Consider the following 10,401-nt stretch of genomic DNA (forward strand, 5'->3'; position numbering starts at 1 on the left):
TTTATGTCAGGAACAAATGGGCTGGGGACTGAATGGCCCAGATGAGGTAGAGAAAAAGTATGGAGACTAGCACGCTGTTGTTTTTTCATTGTCATTTCATTGTATTTGTTGACAAAAAGGAAACAAGAGGAAATAACGCCAGCCTCATCTTTTAAGTAGAGCAAAATTTGAAAATCTGCAGAGCTTCAATTCAAAGGTGATGCAGCCTTGCAGACAAAGACTTGGCTCTTATCCACGAAGGACAAAAATCCAGGCAGGCCTGTACACATGTACACTGCCTGGCCTATGAATAAGAAACGAGTCGGCCTCTATTTATTGTCCCTCAAGACTGTGTGAACAGGAAAATTCTCTCTCACAAAGTAAACGCGGTAACATGATTATTATGGCCTGCCGTATGTATGCGGGTGATGAAAGTAATTTGCAGCTGAAACGACTGGCCGAGTTTCACTCATCTCCCGTGGAACAAAACCCCCTCAATCACACCCTTTGATGTGCTTTTGTGTGTGTCTAATTCCCATTCAGTAGGCAGATACATGTGTCACGCTGTTTGCTTGGTATCAGTTTTGGAGAAAAAGACTCGGCGCATTCAAAATAGGTTACGCAACCTCTCCCTTTCTCCCTCTGCCTCATCGTTTTTCACGTACGTCCATTACAAAAACACATTTGTGATGCGGGCGCTTCGTTTAAAATCACTGCCGGGGTAAATGAAGGTTAAAGATACAAGAAAAAGGTGAGTGCATATGTGGGAAACGTTGACAATATTAAAATGCTATTAGAGCTCTTCTGTCAGTCAAGCTTCACTATGCCGTGACATTCTTCGATAAGTGGCGGATGAGGTCATGGCAGGGATGAGAAGTGTGTCAGGAGTGATTAAGGTGACACTGAATGTCATCTAGAGGCCAGATCACGACTCCTGTTAAACCGTGGATATAATCTGTTCGCCGCACAAAACCGAGAAATGTCACCGGTCCCTTGGAGGAGTTTGTGCATTTGCTCAGGGCTCCCACACACACACACACACACACACACACACACACACACACACACACACACACACACACACACACAATATCACACAGCAGCAGCAACCGAACGCTGGTGTGTCATACTCAGTTTCTGTCATGGTTTGAGCCTTTTCTCACTGTGCATTAGCAGCACCATGTGACAAAAAAAACAACAAAGATCTGATCCTGCAGAGATTGAGGCGTATACTTCATCCTGTATGTAAGTCTCGTCTCTATGTGCTCTGATCCTGCTTGGCCAGGTCTGAAGTCTCCTTTATCTAAAGTTAATCACATTGCAGACTTGTCCCTGACTTATGGCTGGCACCCAAACTGTGGATTTACATGCGCACACACACACACACACACACACACTGGCAGGGCAGCTCAGTATCACCACCCCGCAATCGCCTTTCCTCCCCTTTCACCTTGACTCCTCTCACTAGCGCTCAACCTCTCGTGACTTCAAAAAACAACTGGCCAGATGTTGATATGTCACCCAAGAGAATGAGGCTTCAGCCTTTGACACCAACGATGGACGGAGCTGCAGCAGCAGATTTAATCAGCATTACTTCGGAGGCTAAGCTTTGGTTCAGCTGTGTAAGAAGCTTGTAGGTTAAAGCCACACGAGTAAGCTCTCTGATTGTGGACTGTGATAGACTGTGGGCCGTCTCCGCGAGGGTGACTAATTAACAGCGCCCTAATTTGGAAAATCAGTCATTCTTTGGTGCGGGGAGCAGGCTGTGATTTAATGCCACAATCAAAATCAAACCCAATCACCCAGGCTTTCAGGGTCTGCAGGATTATTTTTGAGTTTGTTGCCATGGCAATCAAGTCCGTCCCATCGTGGCGTTTTCCAGAGCGTGGTGAGGGATTAGACGGTGATGTCAGACATCTGTGTCAAATCCGTCTCCAGCTCATTTCAGCCATTTGTCATGTTCTTAGATGACAGATGACAGCCTGACACTGGCAGGGGAAGTGAATGTGCTGCGGCTCCATGATGAAGTTCAAACTCTTGTTTATATCCCACTTCCTTTTCCAGTGTCCCGGCGTCCTCGCTCCCTCTCCCTTCCTCCATCCCTCCCTCCCCCCAGAGGTAATATGGCCTTTGAGGTAAATACCATTTGTTTTGTGGCTTTCCTATGATGGCTGAATAATGGCTTGAAGTATGTGGCTAAATGAGAGTCTGAGGCTGGGGATGGGAGTAATCTCGCCTTTCTTTCTGAGCAGTGACACAGGCCAATAGAGATTAATGAGAGAGCAGGGGTCTTAACACTTTCATAGCTACAAGGGAAGCAGCATCTGCTCGGCTCTGTGTTGTTTACGCGTCCTCTCTCCCAAACAGCCATTTACTTGCCCGACTTTGTTGCACTGTATTAGCATCATCTCTGCACAAGTCCTGATGAAAAAGAACAGAGTACAGATGCCAGGATTTTAGAAATACAAGGGTCATGAGTCCAAGTCCCCCATTAAAACCTTTTCATCTTTCGCTTGTCAGGGGATGTTTCCCAGGCGTTCGTCATCTGTAGTTGAGGAATCCTTCCGACTTTGTCGACTTTGGACCTCCTTTCTTAGGAGGTCCACTGGATGTAGAATCCCACAGTCCGTACCGGATCTCATTCCAGTATGGTGGTGGGGGGAAGAACACTGCCGGAGATGTCCTGAGTTCTTCAATAAAAAAATTCAGTTGTGTAATGTTTACAAAGAAATCCAGCGGTTTCACACTTCACGTTTTGCAAAAATGTTGAGTCTGTGACACGTCCACATTTGATCGTATTTGTGATTTGCAGAAACGTCAGCTGCCAATATTTCACCCCAGTGACTGGACTGAGTATAAGTCTTGTTTCAGTTAATTACTGGAATACATTTACACAATCGTCTAAATTAATAAAGCCAAATTTTCTATCGACTCTCTTAGTTTAAGCATCATATCTCTGTGTAGTCAACGTCATTTTTGTCATTTGTTAAAAAATGACCCAAGAAGCTCGGTGCATTATTTTAACTCACCACTGCGAACACTGGAATATTCATGTGCAGATTGTCTTCCCTGGATTTCTTATTTTCAGGCCTGATGTCTTGTTTTTTTTTTTTTTTTTAGTAATCTGTGCAGATATGTAAAGTGCACTGGTGATAATCACAGAGAAATGGCAGCAGGTCAGCCGATGTGGATGCAACATGCCCACCATCTGTGTGCAACATTTAATCTCTTGGAGGATTAATCTGCTGCTCCATGGGTAATATGAGGGGCATCTTACATGCATAATGCATTCAGTTTTGGAAAAAGGACTCCTGAAAAAACCCCCCAAAAAAACCACATCCTGCTGTCCTGCACTTGGTGGTGACAACAATATAATTACTCCTCCAGAGAGAAGAATGCTGTTTAATGAGGGTGGCTGGGAAAATAAATATATTTGGCATTAATATGCGGCTTCTGTTGTGTCGTACTGTACCCCTCCTCCCTTCAAAAACAACAGATTACCACTGAAAATAGATTGGATTACATTCAAAGAATCGTGGCAGATTGAGAGGGAATCTTGTGTCGCCTCCCAGCCCTGATGACTGAGTCGCTCCTGTGTGAAACTGATTTCAATTACCGACAATTTAGCAGATTTCTGTGAAAAGATCTCCCAACAGTTATTATTTTTTTTGCTCCGTCAGTGAGTTTCAGAACTCACATCACACAAGTCGCGGGAAGGATTTGTTTTATTAAACCTGCTCCCCCTCCAATTTCAAATTAAATGCTTTAAATTTAATACAGAGATTATTTCCTAATGCAGTGATAGCTCTGTAATGCATTCAGAGCCGGGTGTCTCCCCAGGCCCTAGTTAAACGGCGTGAACAAAATTAACAGCGAGCAAACTCTTTATCTCGCTCATATGCTAAAAAGGGCCTGCACATAAGGAAAAGTGCTCGGAAGCTATTTGGGGATGTTTTATAAAGCTACGACACCTCAAGGTATGGTTTCGGGGATGCAATCCTAATTGCTCCGCGCTGGGAAAAAATGTTGGGAGGAATTAAGACAAACGCTCCACTGCTGATTATTTAATAGGCCGACACGTTAGCTGAGTGCAGCACATTTCGACTGTGGCTCAGAAGTGAACTCTTCGGTCTTAAAGTGAAACTCTCGCCAAAATGCAACCTAGGCTTTTCTTGTGAATGTGTATGAGTCAAATCTTCGCGTAAAAGCATAATCACGACGAAAGAGGCACTTTTATAATTGATTTTCATTTTCAGGTTAAGCTCATTTTCAATGGGAGTGCATGGGGCACTTTTATGCTAGCATCAAAATTCCTATATTTAAAACACTAAGAAGGTTCGACACAACATGAAACTTGCTTGTATCATCCCCAGGGTCTCTACACTTCAACACGAGCATTGAGAACATTGTTTGTGTACACAGAGTTTACTAAAAATAAGGTTTTTGAACAACTCACCTTAGCCAAAAACAAAAATACGGTCAATCTCAAAAGTGCCTCTTTTCGTCATAATTATGCTTTTGCACGAAGGTTTGACTCATATACATTCACAAAAAAGCCTCGGTTGCATTTTGGCGAGAGTTTCACTTTAACAACATCCTGACAAACTCCATCGCTAAAGGTTTCTCGCCATAATTTCCTCCTCCTTGCAGGCCGGCTGAATATAAGCGGGAGAATAAGTCCTCGTCCATAACATCATAACTGTTTACCTGTCCTGCTGTACTCATTGTCTGATATCACAGCTCACAGACAATCTGTGATTATTTTACAGATTTATGACGCGGCGTCCTACAATATTTTATCCCCTGCAATATAGTCTTGCACTCTTCCTTTGATTTATAATAGCCGCTGCCCTGCTCAGCAGCACACACCACTGCGAGCTCCTTTACTCTGTGAGCTGATCAGTAGCCCTTGGAGGTGATTTATGAGCAATGGGATTTCCGGTCAGAACAGCTTAATTGAGCCTGTATATTCTCCGGAGCGGTCCTTGAGAATGGGATAAGGTAATGAGGGGGAAAATGACGAGTGGAAGACACTTTGGCTGTAAATCAGCCTCCTTTCAGCTGCCAAGAGGAAATGTTTAAAAGAAAAAAAACATTATGAGCACCTGCGCAAATGCCGCGAAGCTTCAAGTTCACCTCCCTGACCTCATAACAAGGCGGTGGAGTGGCTTCTCTATTGCTCCCTCATTTCCCTCCCTTTCTTTCCCCCACTGGCGGACTCTTTATCCCGCGGGGGAGCCCACGCAGGGTAGGCACCCGACTCGCTCTTATCTCCACTCTCCTCTGCTCGGTGCTCGGGAGATGTACTCTGATGTTTTGTCCAATTAGGAGCCTCACACCTGGACTCAAGAGCGCGTTTTTGTGCAGCACAGGAAGCTGAATGGATCCCACAGGAATCAGACTAATGTCCAAGAATGGCTGGAGATGCACGGGTGATACCGATAACCAGCCGTAATGCTGACAGCAGCTGTCTGAGGGCGAGGTGAATGATTTAGTGTTGGTTGCGCCTCGGTGCTGGCGCCAGAGCAGCGAGCAGAGGGAGGAGGTAGGGCGCCAAAGGAGTGTAGACTCACTGTGGACTCAATGCACTGCTGATGTCAGCACTATTGACTGACACCTGTCACTACAGGGACTGTGTGTGTGGGTGTGTGGGTGTGTGTGCGTACCTGTAGTGACGAGAGTAACTTCACCTCTGACTCCCCAGCATCTACTTTGAGGGAAGGCTCCCACAGTTTTGGGACCTGGAGTGTGTATTCATAAATAAATGAATGAAATGAATGAAATCTTCGCCTTCCTGAATTAAATTTCATGATACTGTCGGGTACATCTTATATTTTGTTTACCCTCAGTGATACATAGCAGATGGGGTGGACAAAATGCCAGAAACACCACAATCACAATAGTGCGACTCAGCTGAATCAACTCCGTGAAACCATCTCAACAAAAAATTAAACATAAGACCCTTCATGAAGGCCAGATTTAACACTTACTCTAACAGAAGACGATCACTCACAGCAGCTTTGACCACCACATCACCCAAAAGTTAGTGTTTTCTCACCATGCAGATGCGTTAAGATCTCCACGGCTGAGATTTCAGGCACCCGCTCCATACAACGGAAGCGTGCACAGTTTTGTTTGTTGTGCACGCTGCACCGAAAATCAATCACTATTCAGAAGTCAGTCCCTCGAATATCTTGAATAAGCCACAGACCAAACTGTCAACTGTTCTTACGGGGGCTGTTTCTTGCTTCGGTAGAAAGCAGCCGCAGAGAGAAACCTGTTCGCGGCAGAGCCTGTCGATTCTCCAGAGGAACTAGGACAATGGTTTCTGGAAGGAGAAGTTTCCGCTGCATTTTTAAATATAATTTTCGGAGCTTTGTGCAACAAAAACAAAAAAAGTCTATTCATCTCTGTTGGGGTGACAGCAGGAATCTCAGGATGGGTCTCTCAAAACCAGGACAAATAGAACTCGTGTGACATGATAGCAACGGAGGCAAGTGAAAATTTTCTTCTTTTTTTTCTGTGGTTTAGTGTTTGAACTAGAGGTAAGCATGGAAATTGAGTGATTACTAAGACAGTGACATAAAGGGATAAATCCACTAAGCAAATGCTTGGATGTGTGTTTTGCTTGTCATTAATTGTCACTCAAAAGCACAAAAATAGCGACTTGGAGATGAGCTGAGTCTTAATATACCTGCACGGTTGAGGGGAAGTCCCATTTTGCACTCCCAATTTTCCTGCAGGGGGGTAACGGTGACGACGTTCACCACGAGTTTTGTCATTCCTCCCCTCGGATTCATTTGTAATCTGCTCCATTGGTATTTCCACACATTGTGCTTGGCAGAATCAGGCCAGAGTAAGACCCACAAATGTGCTCCAAGGCTGTAAATTGGCTCCCATTTCTCTAACTACGTCCCCGCAGGCGCTCCCACGAAAGAGCACACAGTGTGCAGGTTTAACATAACCACAGCTCAGAGCACAATGTGGCTTAAAGGGGAGCAAAAAAAGGGGGAAATAACCCTGTTAGCAGTAATAAAAGTCGATGAAATTGATGTTTGAACGTATAAGTTATCTACCTTTTCAGCGAACCTTTCTTTTGCTGCCGTCACGACAAACAAATATGCAAATCGCAAAGAGGTGAACCTGAGGAGAGAGATCTTAAGTCTCCCAGTTAGTCAGCCACGTCTCACGCTCACTTCCCCAGCGTTTATGAAACCCTCCGTCAAGTCAGTCATCTAAAATTAGATGAGCGAGCAGAAACAAAACATGTTGGTCTTGGATATTCATGGAGACGCGCTCTCTCCCTGTAAGAGTTTGGGTCAGAGACATAAAGTCCACATTTCATCCTCACATTTCAGACGTCGGGCTTGACAGAAATAATCCGGCGCCTAAATCCAGACATCTTCCACAGTACAACAATGCCAGTTACCACCTCGGATTTATAATGTTAGGGGGGGGAAGTGAATTACGTCTCTTCCAAACCTCGCAAAAAACACAGCCTAATCCTTACATTGTATGTATTGTATGAGAGAATTAAATCCTGTTTGCCTGGTTTTACATCATGCCTCTATTATTCCATGTGTGAATAACAGTCTTTTCTGGTCTCCTAATATCTGATAAGCAGGGGTAATTCTCCCACTCTAGAATCCACAGGCTTTGCAGCAATTTTCTAATACAAGGGCTGTAATTATGCTGTCAGACCTGTCTCATCCAAAGAAAGCTGTTGTGGGAAATGCGAGGCCTGCAGGCAACCCTGCCGGGTAATTGAGGGCGGCTAGCGGTGGCAGTGATGTTTCTTTTTGATTGAAGATTTAATGTTACTTTGCATCCACGAGGAGGATGTTGGTTATCGACCGTCTATAAAAGGCCAGGATCTGAGGCTATTGATCTGCGAGGAAAGCGGAGTGGCAATGCTCAGGTGGTTCTGTGGGATAGGTCGGCAAGGTCGCCCGGGGGGCCAGGCCAGGCCGGGCCGCGCTGTGACGCCGTGTACATTTGATATGCGAAAAAACAGATTCATCGATTTTTCATCGGGGTATTAGGATTCAGATCGCGGCGAGTGCAAGGCGAAATGCCTTTCCGAAGCGGATCTGGTTTTTCAAAGACGGGGAATAGGGGCGTTGGATTTCAAACTGAGAGATTTCATGCTGTTTTCCTGTTGAACGGAGGCTGAGAGGAAGAGATATGCGGAGCGCAGGAAGGGCGGCCACTATATCCCTGACAAATTCATTACGTTACAGTCCCCTTCAAGGTTTCTGCTATTTTATTCTCTGCTGGCGTATTAAGAGTCGACTGCCCTTTTATGTATGACTCTTAAAGTCGATTCACATCCTAACCTGAGTCTCCTCTTAGTTAAACAGCGGCTAAAAAGAGACTTTAAAGAGCCCTCAGACTATTTTGTAACTTTCTTTCGTGTAACATTTGCGCTTTCCTAAGCAGGATTGTAGGTGTCAGTTTGGATTTATGCCTTAGCTGACTAACACAGCGGGGCGACAGAGACATATCTGTTATAGTCTGCTTATTGTCATATGCATTCCCTTCATATAGACCAGAATGTATCACCGAGCTCTAACAAAGTTTTTTTTTTTTCCTTTCAATTTGTGTTGGAGGACACTCACTGTCCCATGAGAGCAGCTTCTTCATCTATCATCACACGGCCTGTTTTTTGGGGTTGCAGCGGTACAGTCCCCGAGCTTCTCTCCGTACGGATACAATGTGGCGACACTGCAGAAAAATCTGTTCGCTAAAAATAGGGCCCTCTATAAATGGTGATCGTGATGCGCGGCTACGGTTCTCTCACCGCTTCCTGAAGATTCCTTTCAAGAGGACGAGGGACACATTAACATGTCAACAGGAAGGGATCTGTTTCACTTCTAACTTGAGGCCAGTTTGTGCGGCCCTGCCTGCTCGGGTGGTGATGTTGGGTATGAAGTTTTTGTCCTAAAGGGGATCTATGTCAACAATTTCAAGCGAGTAACATGAATTAATCACAGATTGTAGCGTGATGTGAAAAATGACAGCTTCCCTCACTGTCTCTCTCAGGTGCCAGTGAAAGTGTTCTGACACTGCTGGACTGTGAATTTCTTTGGGAAGGGGACAGGTAGAATTTTCTGCGACAGTCCAAAGGATGTGACTTCATGCACGTTCCCGTGTGCCTTGCTCAGTGCCTCACTCTAATCAGTAGCTAATGTTTAGTTTAGAGATAGACTTAACAACTAACTTAAATCAAGTCAAGCAGCTAGTGCAGTCCAAGGTAAAAAAAATAAATAAAGCGAGCTCTAGAGAGGCCGCAAAGTAAAAAAATCTGAGGATGGCTCCCCGCCAAAGGTCACATCTCTGCTAGCTGGGGGGACAAAGTGCCTGATGGAAAGAAAATATGCTGACAATACGTTGACATTACCTTAAGCCCGAGTACGTCATGACACCGACATGGAAAATCACCTTGATAAGAAGAATGATGAGCTAAAAGTCCAGGGCACAGGAGCTAATGTTAGCTCTGACAAGTAACTGCTGGACACCTGGATCTTTATCGGTGCTGAGCGGGAGATGCAGTCCAGTATGCTCCGTTCTCCAGGCTGGAGGAACAGCATGTGGAAGTAAGTCCAGTTATAAGAGACTTCTTATGCTCGATGGCAGATTTGCTTCTCGAAATTCTGTCATTTCGAAACAGTGGGTCCTTTATTTTACAAAACTAAAGCTAGTCTGATTTCAAAAGGATTATATCAGCACTAGCTGGGTAGCTTATTAAGCTAACATTAGCTACGTGAACTGACTGAAAATGCTATCTCCTTTTTTTTTTTTTTCGTTTTCCAGCTGCTGACTTATGTTAAAGGGAGCACTTTGTAAGATGTGGCCATGATTTTCATTCAAGGAAATGAACTGATCCTAACAACAGAGTTTGAAGAAACAACATTAGTGAAATTACGTGTCAGAGATGTCCAGGGCCTACTGAAGGTGGCATGCTAACCAGCTAGCCCAGGCCTTTTCCTGATAGGACTGGATAACTCTGCTTCAAGTCTAATAAGTAAACTAAATAACCAAAAAGTCAAGAAAGGAGATGTTTTTTTACAGCTTGCTCAACAGAAAAATACAACCGCACACCGTCTGAATTCAAGAATAACCTTGGTAATATAAAACACGCCTCATTCTGACAATACGTAGATAAAATGAAACTCTCCAAAACCATCTTAGCTTGACTTTACACAGTCGCCTCTGGCTTGTTAGAAACAAACCCGCACTCCATCATGTCTACTCTCTGTTTTCTCTCACTGCTGACGCCCAGCTCTCTCTCTTCTCTTCCACTTCATGCCTCTCCTATCTTTCCTGGCCATGTCTTCTCATCCATGAAGTGATGCTGTAAATCACCTCCGCATTGTATAACCTTGTCTTTAAACTGGCATCTGTCGGTCTTAGAGACTGTGA

This window comes from Acanthopagrus latus, chromosome 18 (assembly GCF_904848185.1).
Source record: "Acanthopagrus latus isolate v.2019 chromosome 18, fAcaLat1.1, whole genome shotgun sequence".
Lineage (NCBI taxonomy): Eukaryota > Metazoa > Chordata > Actinopteri > Spariformes > Sparidae > Acanthopagrus > Acanthopagrus latus.